The sequence below is a fragment of the Felis catus genome, chromosome B4 (assembly GCF_018350175.1).
Source record: "Felis catus isolate Fca126 chromosome B4, F.catus_Fca126_mat1.0, whole genome shotgun sequence".
In the NCBI taxonomy this organism is placed as follows: Eukaryota; Metazoa; Chordata; class Mammalia; order Carnivora; family Felidae; genus Felis; species Felis catus.
This window is the reverse complement of record NC_058374.1, coordinates 131,745,922-131,767,496: the sequence shown is the minus strand read 5'-3', so window position 1 is coordinate 131,767,496 and position 21,575 is coordinate 131,745,922. Positions and strand designations below refer to the sequence as shown.

At 60.1% G+C, this 21,575-nt stretch overlaps 1 long non-coding RNA gene across 4 annotated transcripts in view; it reads right to left on the bottom strand.

Annotated features, from left to right (window-relative positions):
• Window positions 1-236: 236 nt before the first annotated feature.
• LOC123386742 overlaps window positions 237-21,575 on the bottom strand; it is a 44,314-nt gene continuing 22,975 nt past the window's right edge. The window contains exons 2-4 of one of the 4 annotated variants that reach the window (XR_006601127.1): window positions 14,166-14,352; window positions 12,728-13,309; window positions 237-2,611 (exon numbers count right to left, since the gene is read on the bottom strand). This is a non-coding gene — a long non-coding RNA (uncharacterized LOC123386742). Of the gene's footprint in view, window positions 2,612-12,727; window positions 13,310-14,165; window positions 14,947-21,575 lie in introns of those variants that run through there. The other 3 variants (XR_006601126.1, XR_006601128.1, XR_006601125.1) reach the window with 3 other exon arrangements.

Here is a 21,575-nt window from a genome sequence, read left to right as displayed (position 1 = left end):
GTCCTTGCCCCTGTCTTGCCCACAGCACGTCTGCACACGTGTCGTAAAGGCCCCAGTCATGGAGCGTGACCCCGTGCAGGACACTGAGCAAAGTCCTGCCACGAGCTCCATCCCTCAACCATTTCGGCACCCCCAGAGACAGGGGCTGTTACCCTTGATTTACAAACGAGGGAGCTGAGGCCCGAGACCCCGCGACCGGAGTTAACCACTACCTCAGGGTACACCGGCGGCATTCATGCATTGATCCAAAACATTTATTGAGCGCCTGCTGTATGCCGGGCACTGAGCCGGGCGCTGGGAAAACAGTAATAAACCAGACTGGCACAGACCCAGCCCTGACCCCTTTAAAATCCTTCAGCGACCACCCCACTATCCCTCGAGACCTCGTCCGTGTACCTTATCGGGGCATCCACAGCAGGAGCCCCCCTGACTTACCCTCGGCAGCCCACGTGGTTCCTCCCCCTACCCACCTCTTCCACCTTCCCCGTCCCCACTCTGCTCTGGCACACGGGTAGCCTCTTTACCCCATCGCACACCATTCACCTCCTTCTCAGCCCCAGCCCCACCCCCTCTGCCAGCTCCTTTCCAACCTTCCGTCTCAATTTCGTTGCCTGGTTAACTTATCCTCGTCTTTTCAGGCTCTGTCCTCGGTCCCCGGCTCCAAGAAGCCTTCCTGCCTCAACCTCCCAGCCAGCGGTGAGCTCCCAGGCCCCCTCTCTGACAGCCCACTGGCTCTCTACGGATGTAGCTCTCCTCCTGGACTGTGGCTCCCTGAGGGCAGGCCCAGGGGGGTGTATTCAGCTCTGGATAAATCTTCGTGCCCTCTCTGTTCCCCCCAGCTGCCCATCCACCCATCCCCAATCTACCCATTTTACTTCTCGCAGTGGCCCGAAGGCCCCAGACCCAGCTCAGTGGTCACAGGGGAATATACATCACGGGCACACGCGGGTGCTCTGTTTCACATCTCTGTAGACACAGGGACGGAGTGTGATGGGGGAATCGATGGATGTTTGAGGCACCTGAATACAACATCCTCAGGGCTCTGGCTCCTGTGGTTGCCGATGGGGTGGCTGGGACTGCTGGGACCCAGCTCAGTCCCCTCCCCGAGTCCCTGGGCCTCTCGAGGGGTGGGGAGCGGCCCCGGAAAGAGACAACAACCAGAGCTGGAATCTAACCGGGTGAGCGCCGAGTCCTGGCCCTGGATCCTCTTTGGGCCTGTTTCCTCATCTGAAAAATGTTGTCGTCAGCCTGTCCCTGCCTGCCTTGCAGGCCTGTTGTGAGGAGGCAAGGGAGGGGACAGTGGACAGAGACCGTCTTCCCTTGAGAGCAGACACTTCAGTATCTGACTGGCTTCCTGACACTCCCATCTCGGGCACAATCTGTTCCGTTTGCAAAAAAGACTCCAGTAAATTTGGTTTTAGGCTTCCTCTGGTGGCCCAGATCCATCACGGCGTGTCCCATGGGTCAGGGCACATTCTGAGGGCTCTTTCCTGGAGAGGTTTCAGGGGAGGAGCACGCAGCTCCGTCTAGCTGCAGCACCTGCTCACTGAGCCCCTGGTGGGGAAGGACACTTACCCCGCTGAGCCTCAGTCTCCACCTGTGGAAGACGGGGTGTCACTCCCGCCCCTTGGGCTGCTGTGCGGGTCAAGCGAGATGGTGGATGGGAAGGTGTCTTGTCTCAGTGCAAGGAGGCGGCCCGGGTCAGGGTGGTGGGTGGGAGGGTCCCTCCCCCCACTCCCTGGAGGACAGGAGGTGCACCACAAGACCTCCTGCTGAGCCCCAGCCACCCCACTGTGGCCTCCCCAACCCCGCAAGCCTCACGGAAGCCCGGGACCGCCTGGAATGGCCGCTCTCAAAATGGCCGCCGCGGCCACAAGGCCCCTTCTCCTCCCTGGGCGCCTTGAGAGAGGGAGGGCACCACAGCCAGACCATGGTCACTCCTCACAGCCCAGGGGTGCAGTGTGGGGCGGGAGGCAGGGAGGAGGGAGTTGGGGTGGGTGGGGGGCCGGGGAAGAGCCAGAGAGAGGGGCAGGGAGAGGAACAAAAGGTCCCTTTGTGGAGCGGAGCAGGGAGAAGAGGGAGCGCATTACCCAATGCCCAGAAGCCATGTTGGTAACAAGAGAACCATTCTCTGCTTCACTTGGAAAACAACTTGGAGCAGAGAGAGACAGGGAGAGATTTAACCCCATGGGCGCGGGGCGCAGGGGCCTGAGGCCACTGTGGGAGGCGGGGAGGGAGTGAGGGTATGCTAAGGGGGCTTTTGGGCCCTGAGCAGGGCCATTTCCTGTCTCCCAGGCCTCGTCTGTGGTTCATAGGTCCAGAGGCCCAATATGGCTGCTTGGCCAAGTCCCAGAAGCCTTTGGACCCAGGGACTGGAGCCATGGCTTCTGTTGCCTGGGTCTGGTCAGACGGGTGACCCATGCCTACTCCAAGTTCCAGGGCCTGGCCCACCCCAACCCTGGGGAGGACTCCCCTGAATCTTTACATCTTCTGGCTTCGGGTCCTAGGGCTGATTGCTTCGGGTTCCAGAGCCACCCAGCCTCCACTTGCCTCCTTTTGCTGACAGGGAGCATATTTCCTCCTCGGGAAGTCCATTGGTGCACAGTTTTGCCTATTAGAAAATTTTTCCTAAAATGTAATTAAATCTCTTTCATCCCTACCCAGCTTTCTCCCCTTCCCCCACTTTCCACCCACCAGCCCTGGTTCTCAGGCTCCTAGAGACTCCATCGGTTAATAACGCACATAAGAAGAGATATTGCTCTGGGCACTTAATATGTATTCACTAAATGACCATTGCTACCTTGGGGTCAGCTGGGCTCAAGGGAGCTGCTGTCCCCTCTGCTGATGCTCTCATTCTAAAAACACCTAACAGAGGGCCACAACATGGGAGGCACTCCATGGATATGCAGAAGAAAGAGGTCCTTCCCTCCCTCCCTCCTCCCTCCTCCCTCCCTCCCTCCCTCCTCCCTCCCTCCTTCCTCCCTCCCTCTCTCCCTTCCTCCCTTCCTTCCTTCCCTCCTCCTACAAATATGAGTTGGGCACCAGCCATGTACCCAGCACTGTCCCAGCTCTGGGGTTACAGCAGTGGACAAAACAGACACCCCTGCCCTCGCGGAGAGGATGTTCTTGTCAGGATCAACGATAAACAAGTGAATATACAAGCTACTGTCAGGTGGCCACGGGCTCTACGATGACAAACAAAGCCGGGTCAGGGGAGGGAGGGACAGGAAGGGCATACATTAGACACGGTGGTCAGGGGAGGTCCCTGGAAGGGTGTGTGTCATTTGACAAAGATCTGAACGTAGAGAGCAAGAGTATCTGGGAGCGGAATGTTCCAGGCACTGGGAGCAGCACGTGGGAAGGCCTTGAGAGGGAACGTGCTGGGGATTCTAGGAGCCGAGAGGAGGCCAGAGTGAGGGGAGCAGAGGGACCAGGGGAGATGAGGGAAAGGGGGTCAGATCACGGAGGAATATAGAGGAGCCTAGACGTGAGGGTCCCACAGGAGCTTGGGGCAGGGGCGGGGGTGTGGTCTGAGTTCCATTTGGACAAGGACATTCTGGCTGCCATGCAAGAAATAAACTGTAGAAGGTCAAGGGTGAGGGCTAGAGACCTGCCAGGGCTTTTGCCACAGCCCCCCAAGCCCTATGTGCTCCCATCCCTGGTGGCTACTCCCCCCCACGTTGCCCACCCTCTCATAAGTATGGTCAGTCATTCTTTGAATCAGTGTTGACCTAGCGCCTGCTGTATGTTAAGGCTGGGAACAGGCAGGTTCCTAAAGAGAACAAGGTTGCCCCCAGGGGTGGTTCATAATGGTGGGGTTCCAGGCCCCCGCAGTGGAACCATTGGGAGGGTGAACTGGGCCGTGGACACCCTGGTTTAAGAACAAAGCCTCTTCGGGGCGCCTGGGTGGCTCAGTCGGTTAAGCGGCCGACTTCGGCTCAGGTCATGATCTCTCGGCCCATGAGTTCGAGCCCCGCGTCGGGCTCTGTGCTGACAGCTCAGAGCCTGGAGCCTGTTTCGGATTCTGTGTCTCCCTCTCTCTGACCCTCCCCTGTTCATGCTCTGTCTCTCACTGTCTCAAAAATAAATAAAACGTTAAAAAAAAAAATTAAAAAAAAAAAAGAACAAAGCCTCTTCTTTGGGGAGTTTTTAAAGCTTCACCAAGAACTCTCAGGACATTGCCCCCCTGAGCCCCACACGGTGCTGTGATATTGCAAATGGCCCAGCAAAGCAGGGGCTTGGTGGCCTACCTCCCGCCTCCCACCTCAGGCAGGTCCCTGGCTTCCCAGAGCCTCAGTTTCCTCATCTGTAAGACCACACACACCTTGCAGGTTTGATACGTGCATAAAAAGGCGGCAGTTCAGGGCACCTGGGTGGCTCAGTCGGTTGGGCATCTGACTTCAGCTCAGGTCATGAAGTTGCTTCCCTGAGTTTGAGCCCCACGTCAGGCTCTGTGCTGACAGCTCAGAGCCTGGAGCCTGCTTTGGATTCTGTGTCCCCTCTGTCTCTCTACCCCCCCCCCCCCCCCGCTTGCTCGCTCTCTCTTTCAAAAATAAATAAAGATTAAAAATAAACCTTTTTTTTTTTTTTAAAGCAGCAGTTCATTCTTCTGGGGGCAGAAACTGGGGCTTGAAGAGGTGAGTGATGGCTCACGGTCGCCACCCGGTCACCACCTGGGGAGGGGCGGCGCCTCCCTACCCCCAATGCCAGGGCTTTCCCTGCACCCTCTGTGTGCTCCCAGTACAACTGTGGGTACTTTGGCTCAGCCCCAGTCAAGTGCCTGGAGTGGTGATGTGGGCCAGAGCGGGACAGTGGCTTCTGAAACTGGCGACAATATCGGGGGACCCTCCGACAGCAGACAGGCCGGCGGGTAGGGAAGGAAGGCTGCATGGCCCAGAGGGACAGAAGCAGGACAGACTTTGGAGTTCCAGGTGAAGAGAAAGGAAATATGCCCCTACTAGGCCCCAGCCTGGATCTCGGCACTTGGGGGCAGGGGGGGTACAGGTGGCAGAGAGAGAGCGCGAGGGAGAGACACAGAGAGAGAAAGTGCAAGTGAGTGCCGTGTCCCTGTCTGCTCCCCCCCCAACTTGCAGTGGGTCCCTTGGCCTCTGGGACCTCTGCATCAACTGCCTGGCCTCATCCCCTCTGGCCCCTTAGAACCTTAGCGAAGGTTCCGAAGGTTCCGGCATATGGGAGGCTGCTATGGGTGGTTCCTGCGCTCCCGCTGGGTTCCAGGCCCCGGGCACCATTTACAAGATAATCCCTCACCATGGTTGGTGACAGGCTGACAAAAGAGAGAGAGGGAGATGGCTGCGGCAGGGGGCAGGGAAGTCTTCCCAGTTATAGTTGGTATTTCCAGGGATGGGCAGGGCTTGTACACAGAAGGAACCACCCAAGTTAAAGGCACAGAGCAGGGAACCAGGTTGCAGAGCAGGAAGTGAGAGGCTGGAGAGGCAAGATAGCCCCCCAGGCCAGGCCAGGACCCCAAGTCTCACCTCCACCCCTCCCAGCCTCGGCTTAAAGCTCCTGGTCTCCACCACGTGTCTCTGCTGGCCAGTCGCTGTCTAGAGCCACGCATTGCGGCCCCTCTGAGAAGCCCTCCCTCACCCCAGGCCAGGTAGAGAATCACTCCCCCGGGAGTAGTTCATTCAGTCCCAGGAGGAAGGAACTATGATTATACCCATTTTACAGAGGAGGAAAGTGAGCCTCAGGGAAACAGCCGTATGGTCCAGGCCGGGCTTCGGGCTCGCGGACCAGGGTGCGGGCCGTTCTGGAAGGCAGGAAAGGCAGCCAGTGGGGACAGCGAGCCCAGCGTGGCCAGGCCCGGGGAAGTCGAGAGACGGACGGCCTGTGGCAAGGCAGCAGGCCCGAAATGGTGTTGGGGGGGGGGGGTGGCCCGCAGGAGGAAGGGGAACCGGCTGTGGACCACAGACCGAGCTGCGAAGGGGCATCTGGAGAGGTCGGAGGGGCTGGGAGAGCCGGGGAGTCACCGCACAGAGCCCCGGCGTTCAGCGCTCACCCCCCAACCCCCCCCCGCCCCCCCCCCCCCCGGCGCCCTGCCCGGGTTTGGCCCTAGGTGCCTGCCCCTGGGGCTTGTGCTGGGAGTGGGGGTCAGGCGACGGTCACGGGTCTCTCTCACCCCACAGCCAAAGGGGTCAGCCCCCGATGGAAAGTGCGCCGGAGTCAGTGCGGGTCACGCGGGAAGTCACCCAGTGTGGGCCCAGTGCCCTGGCCCACGTCACACATTCGTCCTGCCAGCGCAGGACGGAAGCCTCGAGGCCCTTCCATGTGGCGCTGTCGTCAGTCAGAGGAGTCACATGGGGGGCGGGCAGCGGGGGCCACGGCGCCTTCCTGAGGTCTCCCCGCCTCCGCCCCGCCCCTCGGGATCCTGCCACAGCTCTCGGCAAAACAACCGGGGAAATCGAGTGGAAACGCAAGTCCGCCACCCGGTCCCTCCTGCTCCCTCGGGCCCGACCCCCACCCCGTGCACCCAGGGAGGGGCTCTATCCTGGGCCTGGATCCCAGGATGCCAGCAGCTGGGCCTGTCCCCGATCTGGGTCGCACAGAGCCGGCCCCTCCCCGGGAGGACGTGGGCCCTGGGGCTCGAACCCTTCCCTCCTTCCCTTCAGCCTCCAGGGTCGGGCATCGGGGCCAGGGAAATTCCAGGCCTCGCTCTACCGAGGACTAGCTGGTCACCCTGGGCAAGTCCCTCCCTCTCTATGAGCCTCAGCTTCCTCATCTGTAAAATGGGATTGAGCAGTCCCACCTCACAGGGCTGATGAAGAAAGACGAGGAACTGGGGAAGGACAGCACCGTGTAAACTGCAGAGGGCAGTGCCACGGACTGTCCCTTTGATTTTCACAGAGAGGAGTTGCCTCCCAGGGGGAAGAGTCCATTCAGGGGACGTGAATTACAGATGGGAGTCAGGGGTCCCTGCGGTTGCTTCCCTCTGACCAGCAAGGGCCCCTCCGCGGCCCACCCAGCCCTGCTCAGCCTCCCTGCCTCCCACCTCGGGCAGCCTCACCCCTCCCAGCACCGGCCACCCCAAACACCTCTCCTTCCGGAGCCCTCTTATAGTTCCTACACGGACAGGCTGCTTCCGGGCCTGAAACACCATTCTGGACAGTTTCTCCGTCTTCAAGAGTCAGACCAACTGTCTCTCCCCCGCGAAGCTTCCCGATTCAGGGGCCGAGGGAGCAGCCCCCACCACCCCTGCTACACCCCACGGTAGGCGCCAGGGCTCTGGCTAACCCCTCCGGAGTTCCCGGCCCACACTCAGCGCCGGGCCCAACAGGTGTGTGAGCAGGTGCAACCTGGGAAGCGGACCCCCAGACTCCACTCAGGGCCCCTCCCCCTGCCTCTCCTGGACCCACCCGGCCTCCCCCCTGCTGACAGATTCAAGGCCTGCTAATCCCCTGCCAGGTGACAGGTGTGCCTTTCCTGGAGGGGACATAACAGCTCTGCTGGGAAGACGCGGCTGGGACAGGGAGGGGAGGGGAGGGGAGGGGAGGCCGGCCGGTTAGAAAGTGGGCAACAGCATCCCAGGAGACCGCACTACCAGAGAGGGGACAACGGATGTGAGCAACGTTTTGAGGGAAAAACTGTCGTGGCTGATGATTAGCCGTGAGGGGATGAAAGGGCGGATGAGTCAAAAATGACTCCGAAGTTTCACGCCTGGGTCACTGGAGAACAGTGGGGCCATTGATGGAGCGGGGCAGGGAGGGGGGAAGAGGGGGGGTTGGTGGGGGGGCAGGATGGTGACTTGGGCTTGGGACATGGGCTCAGCTTTTGGGGGAAGAAGGAACCCCAGAGGTCATCCAGTTCACACATGAGGAAACCCAGGCTCGGCGGGGAGGGGGGGGCGTGGCCACTTGGCCAGGACACCAAGCTGGTCGGTGTCAGGGCCGAGGCCAGGGACCCGGCCAGGGTCAGTCCCTCACCTAACACATAGTGTGAGGCCGGTGCCGGGCTGGGTCCGGGCTGCGCTTGGGAGCCCCGCAGGCAAATCAGACCCAACCCCCCACCTTCAGGGGTTCCCTATCCGGTGGAAGGGACACGGCCATGATTACCACCTGATCGACTGGGTCCCCACAGGGCATGGTGGGGACTCAGAGGCCAGGCTTCCCTGGGAGGGACATGGGGGAAGGAGGGAAGGGGGCGTAACTAAGGAGGGATGGCAACACCACGATTCTCAGAAGCGGGGGGTATGTGCCAAGTGCATCTCGTGGTGCCATCCAACAAGCTCCGAGGTATCGTTGTTCCCATTTTACAGATGAGGTTGAGGAAGACTGAGCAGATTACCCAGGGCCACACAGGTTCCCGTGCTCTTAATCCCTGCTTCCTGGAAAAGGGGCGCTGGAGCTGAGGCCTGATGGACGAGTAGGAGTTTTCCAAGAGACAGGGAGGGAGAGGGAGGCACCAGGAGGAGGAACGGACATGTCTCAAGGCCCAGAGGCGCTGGTGGTCTGTAGTCCGGGGCCACCCATGTGGCTCTCCCTGTCCCACGCCCCGTCCCCGGTCCCCTCACCGCAAGGCTCCCGAGGCCTTCCTAGCGCAGTGCTCTCCCACCCACACGTCCCCCTGCACCCTCACTCCAGCCCACGACGACCCTGCATGGCCACCCTGTCCCCCAACAAAGCTGGCTGTTAAGCACACCGCTGTCTAGGGGGGGCCCTCTCCTGGTTCCCCCGGAGGCTTCTGGGTTCTCTTAAGGTCCTGGCCCAGCCTTGGGCTCTTGAGGGACTTGCTCTAGCACAGAATCCATTAGCATTTTCTGGTCACCCCGGATTAAGACCCAAACTTCTCCCTAAGAGCCCTTCCAGCTCCATCACCAGCCAATCTTTCCAGCTGCGCCTTCAACTGCTCCCTTTGCGCCCCCCCACCCTGCTCCAGCCGCACAAAGTAAGATGCTACGTGTTGAATAGGCCCTCGCTTTCCAGAAGCCATACCTTTGCTTGTGCTGTTGGCTCCCCCTGGAACGCCTTTCTTTCTTCTTTGCCTCCTGAAATCCTAACCGCTGGGTAAGGTTTATTCACAAGTGGTGCTCCATAAATGTTCTTTGAGTGGCTCACCCTGCAACCAGGCTGATCCTGGGGCCCCGGGAGACCCTGACTCCTGTCGCCTGGCTCAGGACAGAAGCCCACCAGAACCCCCTCGCCATCCCAGTCGGCTTGTAGTCTCCCGGAGAATGGGGCGCTCGTGGAGGACAGGCGGCCCTCAGGTTCATCCTTCAAAGCCCAACTCGGATGCTACCTCGGTCAAGCGGTCTTCCCTAGATAATAGTCTTCCATTAAGGCTCACCCTGCTGCCTTGCACGTGCCCGGATGGTCACACTCATGGCACTGGGCGGTGCTTATCTGTCTGTGCGTCCATTGCCCCACCACACCACAGCCAACTGAGGCAAGACAGGCCCTTCTTTAAGGCTGAGCTCTCAGCCTGGTGCCCCACAGGCTTGAATCGACTCCATCGCGGTCTTGGGCAAATCATCCCTTGGCCCCGGGCCTCAGTTTCCCCCTCCTTACAAACTAGACTTCGGTGGGGTAACCTCCGAAGACCTTCTGCCCTTCACATTCTAGGATTCTGAGAATATGGGCCTCCCTCTTCCCATCGTCTCTAACCTTCAAGTCTCCTTCTGGAAACTCCCAGCCCTCCCTGGCAGCCTTCACCCCTCCCCCCACACACACACACAACAGACCACACCGCTCATGCCTCAGGTGTCTGAACTCCAGGTTCCTGGGCACTCTTTTCTCTCAGGCTCTGGGTTCCTGAAAGGGCAGAGGCCTTGCCCGCCCACCCCTGGCCCTGCCCAGTCGGCACCCTTAAGTGCCTGTCAATGGGTTGCAATGGAGCGAGCAACCGGGGCCTGCGGGGCCTTTTGTGAACCTGGGAGTCCCTGTTCAGACAGGCCCAGAGTCGCCTGCCCATCACAGCGGGGCTCCCCCTCGACCCCCCTGGGCCAACCTCGGGAGGCTCTAACCTCGGGAGGCTCCAACCTCGGGAGGATGCATATGTTCGGGAGTGTGTGGGGTTAGACGGCTGCCCATCCTACACAGAGAATTCCGGGGGACCTTGTGGCCACTGTCCTCTCTCAATCTCCGCCTTCTCCTTCATCTCCGGAGCACCCCGTGAGACAGATGTGCACAGGCCAACCCACACACGGGCCCACCCAGAGACTGATGCGTGTGCGTGCATAAGCGTGCACACGCACCCGCACACGGAGGGTCGTGAAGCCCCCACCAGTCACCCGGTACTGACACTTGGGGCACCGGGAGGGGTCACTCGTGCCATCGGGTCTGTTGACTGCCGGGGGACCACGTGAGGTTGCTAGAAGGGGCTCTGAACCCCTTGCTGGTCCTGAAATCCGAGTACCAAACGCCTCCCACCCCGGCCCTGCCTCCCTAAGTAACCGGAGCCCCTCAGGGCTCTCGTGGGGACGACCCCCTTCAATCCGACCTCCTCTCACCGGCTCTCACACGCCCCTGGGCAGAGGCAGGGCTCAGGATGGGAACAAGCTGCAGGGCGGCAGGACAAGCTCCCAGTCCGTCCCAGGAGGCTCCAGGGAGCAGGCGGCCTCTTGGGTGATGCGGGTAGAATGGTTTAGAGCGAGGACTCTGACGCCTCCTCCCCGGGGGGCCAGGTGACCGTTAGCCAAAGCCCAACCTCTCTGGATCTCAGTGGCCCCGTCTGTAGGACAGTGGTAGGTAAGAGCGCCTACCTCGTGCAGCTGTCATGCCTGGGCGAGCGAGCGGACGTCGCCCGCAGGGCCTGGCGCCCAGCAAGTGTTCGCTGAACCTTAGCCGCTGCCGTTACGAGGTTAGACGAGGGGTGTCCAGCCCTCCGTGCTCCTTTCCGGAGCACGGAGGGCTGTGCACTCGCCCTGGGCTGGGTGCTGGGGAAAGCACCCAAGGCCCCTGCCCTCAGCGAGCTCGCGAAGATGGGAGGGGAGGTGCAGACCGGGGGAGAGCGGTGCCCCGTGCAGGTGCGTGGATGCGGGCGCGCACGCGTGCGCTCTCTGCAGGTGCTGCGGGAGACCGACAGGAGGGTTGAGGGGCCAGGCCCTGATGGCCATGCCCTGAGCGACGAGGGACCCCCCCCCCCCCGCCAAAAGAGGAGAGGCGTGGCCCCAGAACAGCGATATGCTGAATCCGCCGGTTTCAGGACCCTCGCCGCCAGCAAGGGAAGCTGCTACCAAGCTTTCCCCCCTCATTATGCACCAGGCCCCCAGCCCCACGCAGGGCGATGCACCTGCTTCTCCCACCTCCGCACCCGCAGCCTTGTCCGTGCAGCCACTCCCATAGGCGCCACCTACCCTAAGAGGTACGTGACCCTCGGGGGCTTTGCTGTAATCATTAGCGCCTGTCTGTCCTTGACCGCTAGTTGAGTGAATGAATGAATGAGCGCGCGCGCGCGCGCAGCACGCAGGCACGCACGCAGGAAGGAATGGAATCACTGCCACATGCCCCCTAGACACTGGGGATTCACCTGATGACCGACACCATCCCGCACCCCGTGACTGCACCACACACGCCACGGGAGCTCTGGCTCACATCCAGCCGGGCCATCACCACCCTGGCGAGCCTCGTGGAAAGCCGCTGTCTCCGGGCGGGCAGGCCCCCTCCCCATCCATCCACCCCCCCACCCACCCACGCACACTTTCCCTCTCGCCCGGGGCAGCTGGTGGGAGGGTGGGGGCTGGGGTGGGGCAGGACCAGAGGGGCCTCAGAGGCAGCAGGGCAGGGGGCTGGGGGAGGCTGGGAAAGTCCAGGCTGTCTCTCCTGGGGGGCGGTGGGCGGCGTGGCAGGGCGCTCACAGGGATGAGGGAGGGAGGAGGGTCGCCGGCCCGGTACAGCTGCGGTCCCCTCCCCAGCAGCCTGCCCGGGTGCAGAAAGGCCTCTTTGTTCTCCGCCTTTAAAGGGTAAGAGAAACACTTATGCATGGCAAATTAGCCCAAAAATGTATTTCTCTAAAACACCCAATTGTCTCACCAGGCCTGCAGCTGCGGGGAAGTTCCAGGGAGCCGGGGGAGGGGGAGGCTTTGGGGTGACCCTGGGGGACAGGGAGAGGCGGCGGAGAAAGAGGGGCCATCTCGCCTTCCCGCCTCTGCTATCAGAATCTCACAGGTGCAGGAGGGCACAGCTGGGGAGGGCCCTGGGGTCAGGGAGACAACCCCTGGTGTTACAGAGAGGGAAACTGAGGCCCAGAGAGGTGGCGTCACGGCGGCAGAGTGAGTGCTGGCCCTAGGGAAAGGGTGGCTCCCAGGTCTCTTGGACTCTCTCAGCTGTACGCACCGCCTTGTCCTTGCTGAAGGGGAAGGGACCCTGCTGTCCCAGGGTCATCCAAGCCAGCCGCCCTGGGTGGCTCTGCTCACAAGCTGCTCGCCCAGCCTCAGTGCCCAGGAAGATGGGCAACTAAGCCCCGCCTCATCTCCAACCGGGTACTTCCGAAGGCCAGCATGCCTGGGGGCCGTGGGGGACGCAGGCAGAGGCGCCCGATGGGATCCTCCACGAAAGTCTTCTCCCAGGAGCAGGCAGGGGAGCCCCCTTGGTCAGGGAATTGGGCCCAACACATGTGCGTGCATGGTGCTCCCACGCCAGGCACTCTCTCCAGGAGCCGGCGCTGGGTGGGGTCTCGGGAGCACCTCTGGGCTCCCACAGGCGAATCAGAGACAGCCCTGTCCCCACGGAGCTCCTAGTCCCACAGCGGAGACAGAAGAGTAAATAATAACTACCTATCATGACCGTCCCACGGAGAGGTGAGCTCCAACAGAGAGCCGCAAGCATGCAGGACAGGGTGTGCGGGGCGGTCCTGAGAAGAGCCCCCAGGCTGGGCCCCAAAGGGCGCGTCTGAGAGTGAGAGGGGTGCCTCCAGGCAGCAGAATGGCACAAGGACACAACGGGGGGGGTCCTGAGACCACTCCTCTGACATCAGAACTCAGAGGCGCTGATTTAAGAGCATTCGTTGAGCATCGTCCAAGTTCCAGCCCGAGTGGGAGACGCAGGAGAAGGAGGAAGCGTGGTCCTGACCCCGGGGGGGGGGGGGTCTTGCCAACTTGACGTAGCGAGCTTATGACACGCACACAAAACCAGTGCGCTGCCGTGAAAAGTGCCAAAAAGGAGGGTGCAGAGTCGGGGCCCCCGGACCCTCAGCTCCCGTGAGACCCTCAGCAACCCAGGCTCCGTTTGCGCATCTGTACTACGGGGTGATGACATCCACTCAGGAAGACGGTCATGAGGAGTGAAAAGAGCCAAAGCCATTGTCTCAGCCCCTCCAGGGATCCTCAGTAAACGTTAGCTCTGGTCCCCAGAGAAGTCTGGAAATGAGAGAGATGGGCGAAGGGGGGAGAAGGGGGACTATGTGTGTGTGTGTGGGGGGGGCGGCGGTGAGCGTTGTGTGCTGTGATTGCACGCAGAGGTGTGGGTCTGAGCGCGGGTGTCGTGAGCGTGTGCGTGCATGAGTGGGTGAGTTGTGCCTGCGTGTGAGTGTGGGTTGTGCGCGAGCACACGCGCGTGTGAACGAGCGTGCGCGTGCGTCGTGCTTGTGTGCGAGCACACGCGCGGGGGCACAGATGCGTGCGCGCGGGGGCACGTGGGGGTGAGCCCGGGAGGGAGCGTGTGAACACGGGAGTCCGGGTGCACGTGGGGTCTGCGGCGAAGGGATCGCTTCCGGAATGTTTTCCGGGAAAGGGGGCTGAGCCAAACCTCAAAATGTCCAGAAGCCCGGCGCCCTGGAGAGCGTGCTCTCAGGTGGCTGGAGAGGCCAGGAAGGAGACCAGGGGCCTCCAAGGGGCCAGGAAACACCAAGAAGGGGGACACGTGCTGTGAGGTGGAGGCCTCCTCTCTACCCGGCCTCCCCGAGAGTTCAAGGTGGCCCCAGCATGGGAGCCAGACCCCCCGGGGAGGAGCAAGTCTTACCTGGTGTCCCCTCCCCTCCCCCCCCCACCCCCATGCTTATCAGAGGATCTCTGAGCCTTCGTCCTCCCTCCAGGAGAGACCCAGGTTCCCCAGCCGGGCCAGCCACACCCTCCAGGGGCTGTCCCTGCCCCCCCCCACTCTCCCTGCTCCCCTCCTGCCCCCCAGTCTCCTCGACGCACCCCCCACACACACCGAGTCTGTGCAGGGACTTCGGAGACAGCCTTCCCGCGGCCCTGTAACGTCTCGTGCTCTCACCTGTACGCGTCGATGACGGTCCTCGTGGCACGCGGTAATCCACAAACCCGTGATTCCCAAACCATGGGAAAAACTTGTCCAAACGCTCTCTCTCTCTCTCTCTCTCTCTAGAAGGCACCGGGAATGGGAAGCAGGGACTCGAAGGGATATTTGCGCACCCGTGTTCCCAGCAGATGACTCGCGGTGGCTGACGGGTGAAGAGAACCCGGGTGCCCGTCACCAGGCGAATGGACGACCAAACGTGGTGCGTGCAGGCGACGGGCTGCCACTCGGCCACAACACGGACCAACCTTGAAGACATCACGCTCGGCGAAAGAGCCGGACGTCAGAAGCCGGATACCGTCTGACTGCACCCACGTGAGGTACCTAGAGCGCTTAACTCACAGCGACAAAAGACGGCAGTGACTGCCAGGGCTGCAGCGGTGGGGGGCGGGGGGGGGGCGCAGAACGGGGAGTTTGTGTCCCGGGCCCAGCGCGGGGTGTGAGTGGGACAAAGGGACAGTAACAAATGGCTTTTCTCGGACGAGGTTCCCTCGGGCCCTCCTGTGCACTCTGGGGTCACCCGTCACCACCTCCGACCTCAGACCGGGAACGTCCCGAGAAGGGGTGGGACATCCCAGGGGAAACACGGAGTCGCCCCCGGTGGGGTGCAAAAGAAAGTGTCAGAATCTCTTTCTGTGTTTATTCTTTCCCTTGTTATTTTTTTTTATTTTTTTTTTAACGTTTATTTATTTTTGAGACAGAGAGAGACAGAGCATGAACGGGGGAGGGGCAGAGAGAGAGGGAGACACAGAATCGGAAGCAGGCTCCAGGCTCTGAGGCGTCAGCCCAGAGCCCGACGCGGGGCTCGAACCCACGGACTGTGAGATCGTGACCTAAGCTGAAGTCGGACGCTTAACCGACCGAGCCACCCAGGCGCCCCTTCCCTCGCTATTTTCAAACTTCTACCGTGTGTGTATTTAATACAATAGTACTTGTGAATGACCTGCGAATAGATAGGCCTTGAGAACTAACTAGATCCTGAGAAATTCCTTTTTCCAGCCTTCACTTTCCGAAACTCAGGAACCACACGCATTTCAGTGATGGCCTCAGGACTCACACCCCGGCGTCTGATTCTTGCCCTCCAGATTCAGGAGCCAAACCACCTCCGATGTGAGGAATATTTGTACGTGTGCCGGGACTTTGCGCCCACATGTTTTCACGGAGGAAGCACCATGAAAAACGGCCAAGTCAGCCACGTAGACCAGGGGGGTGGTGAAGCCTCGTGGCCCCACTTAGCAGCTGGGAGAAGCGAGACCGTTGTTCCCGCGCGGCCAGGAGACAGAGGCCACCAGCCTGCTTTTGTAGGTGACGAAAGCAAGGCTCAGGGGGTTCGTGAGCTTCTCCGGGTTACGGGGCTGGAAGGTGTCAGAGCCGAGACTCAAACCCCCTGGGTCTCACCCCCAAACCACGCTGTTCCTGGCGGAGGTCCTCCCTCACCAGACCATGAGGAAGAGCTTGGCAAAGGCAGCCCCCGTGGCCACGTTCCCTTTTTGCCAGCAATTTCAAGGCTGCTCCCCACAACACACACACATACACGCACACACACGCCCTGCCTGGCCAGTTCTTCCTTGTCTACACACCTTAGTTCAAGGTCACCCTTCCGTAGCCGGGGCTCCCCTAGCCTGGCTTTCCCGTGCTGCCCATTTCCCCCCGGGCGACAGAGGGCTCCCTGAGCCCTCTCCTCTGTGGTCTGGTGCACAGTAGGGCTCAGCGCATGGTCGTGAGTGGGGGGCAGGCGCGACGCACACACAGAGGAGCCCTCCCTTGGCCGTACGCGTGGGCGCGGGACTGAGGCCCCTTCTGGCGCCGACATCCCACAGCGACCCTGACTCCGAGGTCCGCGAACATGCAGCCAACCATCAGACCAGAAAGAACCCAGGGGTAGGAGATGCTGAGAAGGGGAGGAGAAGGAGAACAGAGAGACACAGGGGACGGGGGCAGAGACTTCAAAGGGGCACCTTCCCCCTCTTCAGCCCCTGGAAGGTGACAGCAGAAAAGAGCCAAGAAACAGATCGGTGTCAACGGGCCTGTGACTTCAGCTGGTGCCCCAACTCCACGCCCACCGCTCCCCTCCCACAGGGACCCCTCTCTGTTTGCCTGGGGCGGCCCTCCGTTCCTGGGCAGGTGCCGTGCCCGAGCCATCTGGGAGGAAGGCTGTGTGGTCCACGGGGGTCATAACCAGGACCCCAACCTGAGAGTCTCCCGCTAGCAGGCAGTGGGTCACAGGCCCTCAGCTGATGTGTCGTCCAGGGCTCAGATGCCGGTCACGTGGGACGGCCAGGACCCTCAGGGGACGCAGCGGCTGGGGGCTGGAGAAGGCGCACCGGCAGCTCGGGGCTGGAGGGACCGAGAGGACGAAACCTGGCGTCATCCTCCCCCCCCCCCCCGCCCATCCTGACCCTGCCCACAGCCACACACGTGCCCCTAAACACATGTGCCGTCATCAGCACACCCCCAGACACAACTACGCCCCCACTGACACCCTCCCAGCACACGCGAACGCACACAAGTCCACTCGTACATTCACATGTCACCATGCAAAGCGCATCTGCCCACGTGCACAGGAGGAAGGGCCAGATGCCCCCAAGACTGCCCTTTCTCTCCTGTTCAACCCTCTTCCACCCCTTCCCGCCCCTTCCCACCCCTAACAATCTGTTGGCAATCCCCAGGCCAGGGGGCTGGCTCTCGGGCCCCTGAAGAGTCAGGATTTCACGTGCCCAGGCCATCCCGGTCCTCCAGAGGCCAACCCCTCCCCCGCGTCTAACCCCCAGCACCTCATCACACACAGCACGCCCTGGCCTCCTCCGTGGGCTACCTGGAGCCAGGACCTTCCTCCCTGCCCTGCTGTGCTCTCCTGGAACACCCGGGTGCTGCCGGGTCCGCTGAAGGCTTCCAGAGATCGGGAGTCTGCCAGGAAAACCTTGGTGCATGGAGCTACTAGGGAACAAGACGCAAAAAAGCGCATCTGTTCAGGAGGTCAGCCCCAACGCAGGTCAACTAACACTCAAAGACAGAGCCTCAGAGGGAGCCCCGACCCTAGCTCGGAAGCGTCAGTCAAACCTGGATGATAGCCTCAGCCCTGACCCCAGCCTGAGCCTAAGGCCTGACCCTGACCCTGGCCCCGGCCTGTAGCCTGAACCTAAACCCAAAAGGAATGCGTATAAGCCTCGAACTTGGCCACAGACTGGACCCTGATCCTGACCCCCAAAATAGGCCCTTATCCTGGTCACAGCCTGAGCCTTGACTCCAGAATGAGCCGTCTGTGACGCTGTCTATAAACTGAGCCCTGTTGCAAACCCTCATCCTGACCCCAGACTGAATGCGTATCCCGGCCTGAGCTTGAACCCTGATCTTGACCCCACACTGAGCCCTTGCCCTCTTCCAAAATGAACCTTTGCCAGAGCTACAGCCGGAGCCCTGACACTGGCCCCAGGTTGAGCCCTGGTCCTGCCCCCAGCTGAGTATTAACCCTGATCACAGCCTGAACCTGAGCCTTAAGCCAATCTTCTCGAAATACTCTGCCTTTCTTCATATGAGGAATGGTCCTCACCGCTTTCTCAAGCACAGAAAGTCCTAGCTGCAGTCTGAGAAGATCTGGAGAACTTTCTACAGGACCCACACGACAGCCATTGCCATGTGGTGGGACAGGGCCTATCATTCCCATCTTACAGGTTCTCAGGGAGGCTAAACTTGTTCCATGTGGTTCCGATGAATAGCACTGGAACCAAAAAGCAGAAGCTAGAAGGAGACAGACTTAAAAAGAACTTTCCCGGGGCACCTGGGTGGCTCAGTAGGTTAAGCCTCTGACTTGGGCTCACGCGGTTCGTGAGTTCCAGCCCCGCGTCGGGCTCTGGGCTGACGGCTCGGGGCCTGGAGCCTGCTTCAGATTCTGTGTCTTCCCTCTCTCTCTCCCCCTCCCCCGTTTGTGCTGTTTCTCTTTCTCTCAAAAATAAATAAACACTAAAAAAAAAAAAAAAAAAAAAAAAGAATTTCCCAAAAGTCTGGGCTGGCCGCGTGTAGACTGTGGATCACTGGAGATGTGCCAACAGAGGTGGGTGATTTGCTGCCGGTGCTACAGAGAGGCCCAGGAAGTGGCAGGGACAGGTCCACAGCCTCCGAGGGCTCTGCCAGCCCCGAGATGTCGAGGGGGCGTCACGTCTCATTCAGGTGCCCCGTACTCTCTCCCCTGTCAGCCCAGCAGCCAGACCTGGAAGGGCCTCAGGGTCCTGCCAACTGATGAGGGAGAGACCCAAGCCAGCCAGGTGGGACCGGAGTTCCATCCTCCCCTGTTCAGGCTCTTCTCCCTACGCCCCCGCCCCCGCTCAAGGCCCGGACTAGGCCTAAATGGGAGACGAGGCCCACCTTGCCAAGTTGGCACTGGGCCCCATCACTCTGGGAGCAGTGCTGGGCCATCTGTCCCGTGGACCTCTGCCCCAGGCTCGGAGGTACAGACCCAGAAGTGGGGAGGAGACGCCACCGTTTCCAAAATGCCAGGATAGCCCTTCTCCCCCAACGTCCCCATCGCGGACCCTGGACATCGAGACCCAGAGGGGTTTAGTGACCTGCCTTGGGTGGCACAGCCAGGCAGGGGCACCTCGGGAGGCGGACCCCAGACCCCGGCACCTGCCCCACTCTGGCACGGCCCCACAGATGCCCAAGGAGGGCTGGAGGGTGGTGGGGGCACCTGGTGCCAGGCGGCAGGGGCCGGGGCGGGGGGCTGCCGGCCCCTCGCACCGCCGCCCCCTTCCCCCTCCGCCCGCACCCCGGCCTGGCTCCATCCACCCGAGTGCCCAGCTGCCGGCACATCCGCCCAGGCCCAGACATCAATCCACACCAGGGCCCTTGCTCCCTCTTTCTTTTCTGCCCTCCTCTTCCCTCCCCAACTCACGTCTTTTTTTTTTTTTTTTTTCTCCTCTCTCTCTTCCAACATGTCATTACAGTAGAAACAAAAAGTGCGGGAACAATGCGGGCATTGACGGCGGCCCCCTCTCGGCCCCCTCCCCCCGCGGTGCGTGCCAGCACTCTTTCCACCCGCCCAGGGCTGGAGCCTCTGCCAAAGGAGCCCTGCTAATAAACAAGAGGAACCAGATAAACCAGGAACACAATAGAGGGATTTGTTGCACTTAGAATGGTGGGAACAATGTCAACGTCGCGCGCAGCTGCTTCTAAGCCCCCACCCCACCAAGTCCTGCCAAGCAGCCCCCTCGCCCCCAGCCCCTCTGATTTATGAAAGGTCAGAGGGCATCATGGCTAAAGGGCCCCTTCCTCGCATCCCTCATCCCTTGTTAACCCTTGGGACACAATGGTCCCTTCTCTGGGAGGTGGCGGTGGGGGCGGGTGTCACGCACAGCACTTCCTGGAGCATCCTGGGGCCGGCTGGTGGTGGCGCAGAGGGAGGAGCCGGCTCCAAGATGCCTTGGGGCCTGGGGCTTCGTCCAGAGTGAAGGCCCCATGGCAGGAGGCCGTCTTAGTGACCCCCAAGGGTGTGGCCAGAGCCCACAATTAAGTCTACAATCTGGCAACGCAGGCTGCTGCCCGAGCTGTGTGTTCAGGGCCAGAGATCCGCTGATGCCCTTGCCGAGTCTGAGTCCCTCGCTAGAGGCTGGGTTGTGGGGATGAGTGAGACACGATCCCTGATTGGGGGGAGCACAGGGGATGGGTGAGTGGGAGCCCAGGCTGTGGGCCTGATGTTGCTGGTGCTGGACAGGTGGACAGAAGGATGATGGGGACAGTTCTGGGGGGGGGAGGTGATGCTCCAGCGAAGGGGGCAGCACCAGCAGAGGCAGGATAGATGGTTCCTGCAGAAGTGGGAATCTGACCCCCTTCTGCCCCATCACCACCAAATCCTCCTTACTAAAACGAGGATAATAGTAATTTCTACGTCACAGGTACTTGGGAAGATCAAATGCTGCACGTAAGGTACTTAGCACAGAGCCTGGCACATGGTTGGGGTCAATAGCGTGACCCCTATTATTACTGTGGTGGTGGTCGTGGTCATGGTGGATGTTCACAACCACGCTGAGGCCCGCCTGGGGCAGGGTCTCCTCTCTGGTCACACAGCTGGCATTTACAGAGGCAGGATTCCAACCCAGCCTCCATACTCCCAATCCAGGAATCTTTCTTGCCTACTCGACTGCCCTGGGATGGACACACCCAATACTAGGAATCTGGGATTGAGCGACAGAGGAATGCTAACCCACCTATTTGGGAGCTGATCCCCAAATTGGCTTTAGCCTGTCTTCCCTCCTTAAAAAAAAAAAAAAAAAAAAAAAAAAAAAAAAAAAATCACATGAAATCCTTCACATTGAAGCCCAAACTGGAAGAAGGAGGACACGGAGGAAAACCTCCCGTCACCCACCTCTCACCTCTGCTGAGCAGGGGCCTCCTGAAAACAGTCTGACTCTCACCCCCTGCAAACCACCCCCACCATCCCTGCTGAGGCCCCAGGCATCCTGTGTGGGCACCAGCGCTCTCTCCAACAGGGGAAAGTCAGTGTTCATACTAACCACTAAACTCCAATCCTTTAGAAAATCCTGTTAGATTTATTTTCAAAACGCATCCAGGATGCCCAATCTTACTTGTTTCTACACTGTACTGGAAATCCTAGCCAGTGCGATAAGGCAAGAAAATGAAATAAAAGGCATACAGATCGGAAAGGAAGAAGCAACACGTTGGGCATGGAACCTAGTCACAGATAAGTCATGGGGACAGGCTAGAATAGACACTGGGGAGCTAGAGATGGAAATTCATTGCCCTCTCCTTGACTGTGAGCCGGCCTCCGTGACTCACTTCCAACAGAGTATGAGAAGGGAATATGGTGTCTTTATGGTGGAGGAATCTGGCAAACACCATCTTCACCAAGTTGAGGTTGATGTCACCGTGAAGGTGTACCCGTGTCCTGTGTACCCCCTAATATGATGCAGCGAGAAGGGCACATCCTCCGCGCCCACATGGTGTTCTCCCCCCAGATCCATCCTTTCAGTCGAATGATGAGAAAACACTAGAAAAGCTCAAATTGAGGGGCATTCTAAAAAATGCCTCACCAGTAAGTACTGTTCAAAAATGTCAAGGTCATGAAACACAAGGAAAGATGACTAAAGAACTGTCACAGATGGGAGGAGACTAAGGATGACAAATTAATGCAATGTGGGAGCCTGGCTTGGCTCCTGGGACGAAAACAGAACATTGGAGGAAGCTGGGTGAAGGGTATACAGGGACTCTTTGTACTGTCTTTACAACTCTTCTGTCAGTCTAAAATTATGTCAAACTAAAAAGTTAAAAAAAAAAAGCCTATCACTTAATATAGCATAAAAATACAAATGCTTAGGGATAAATTGGACAAAAGATGAAACCCATAAAACATTTTGC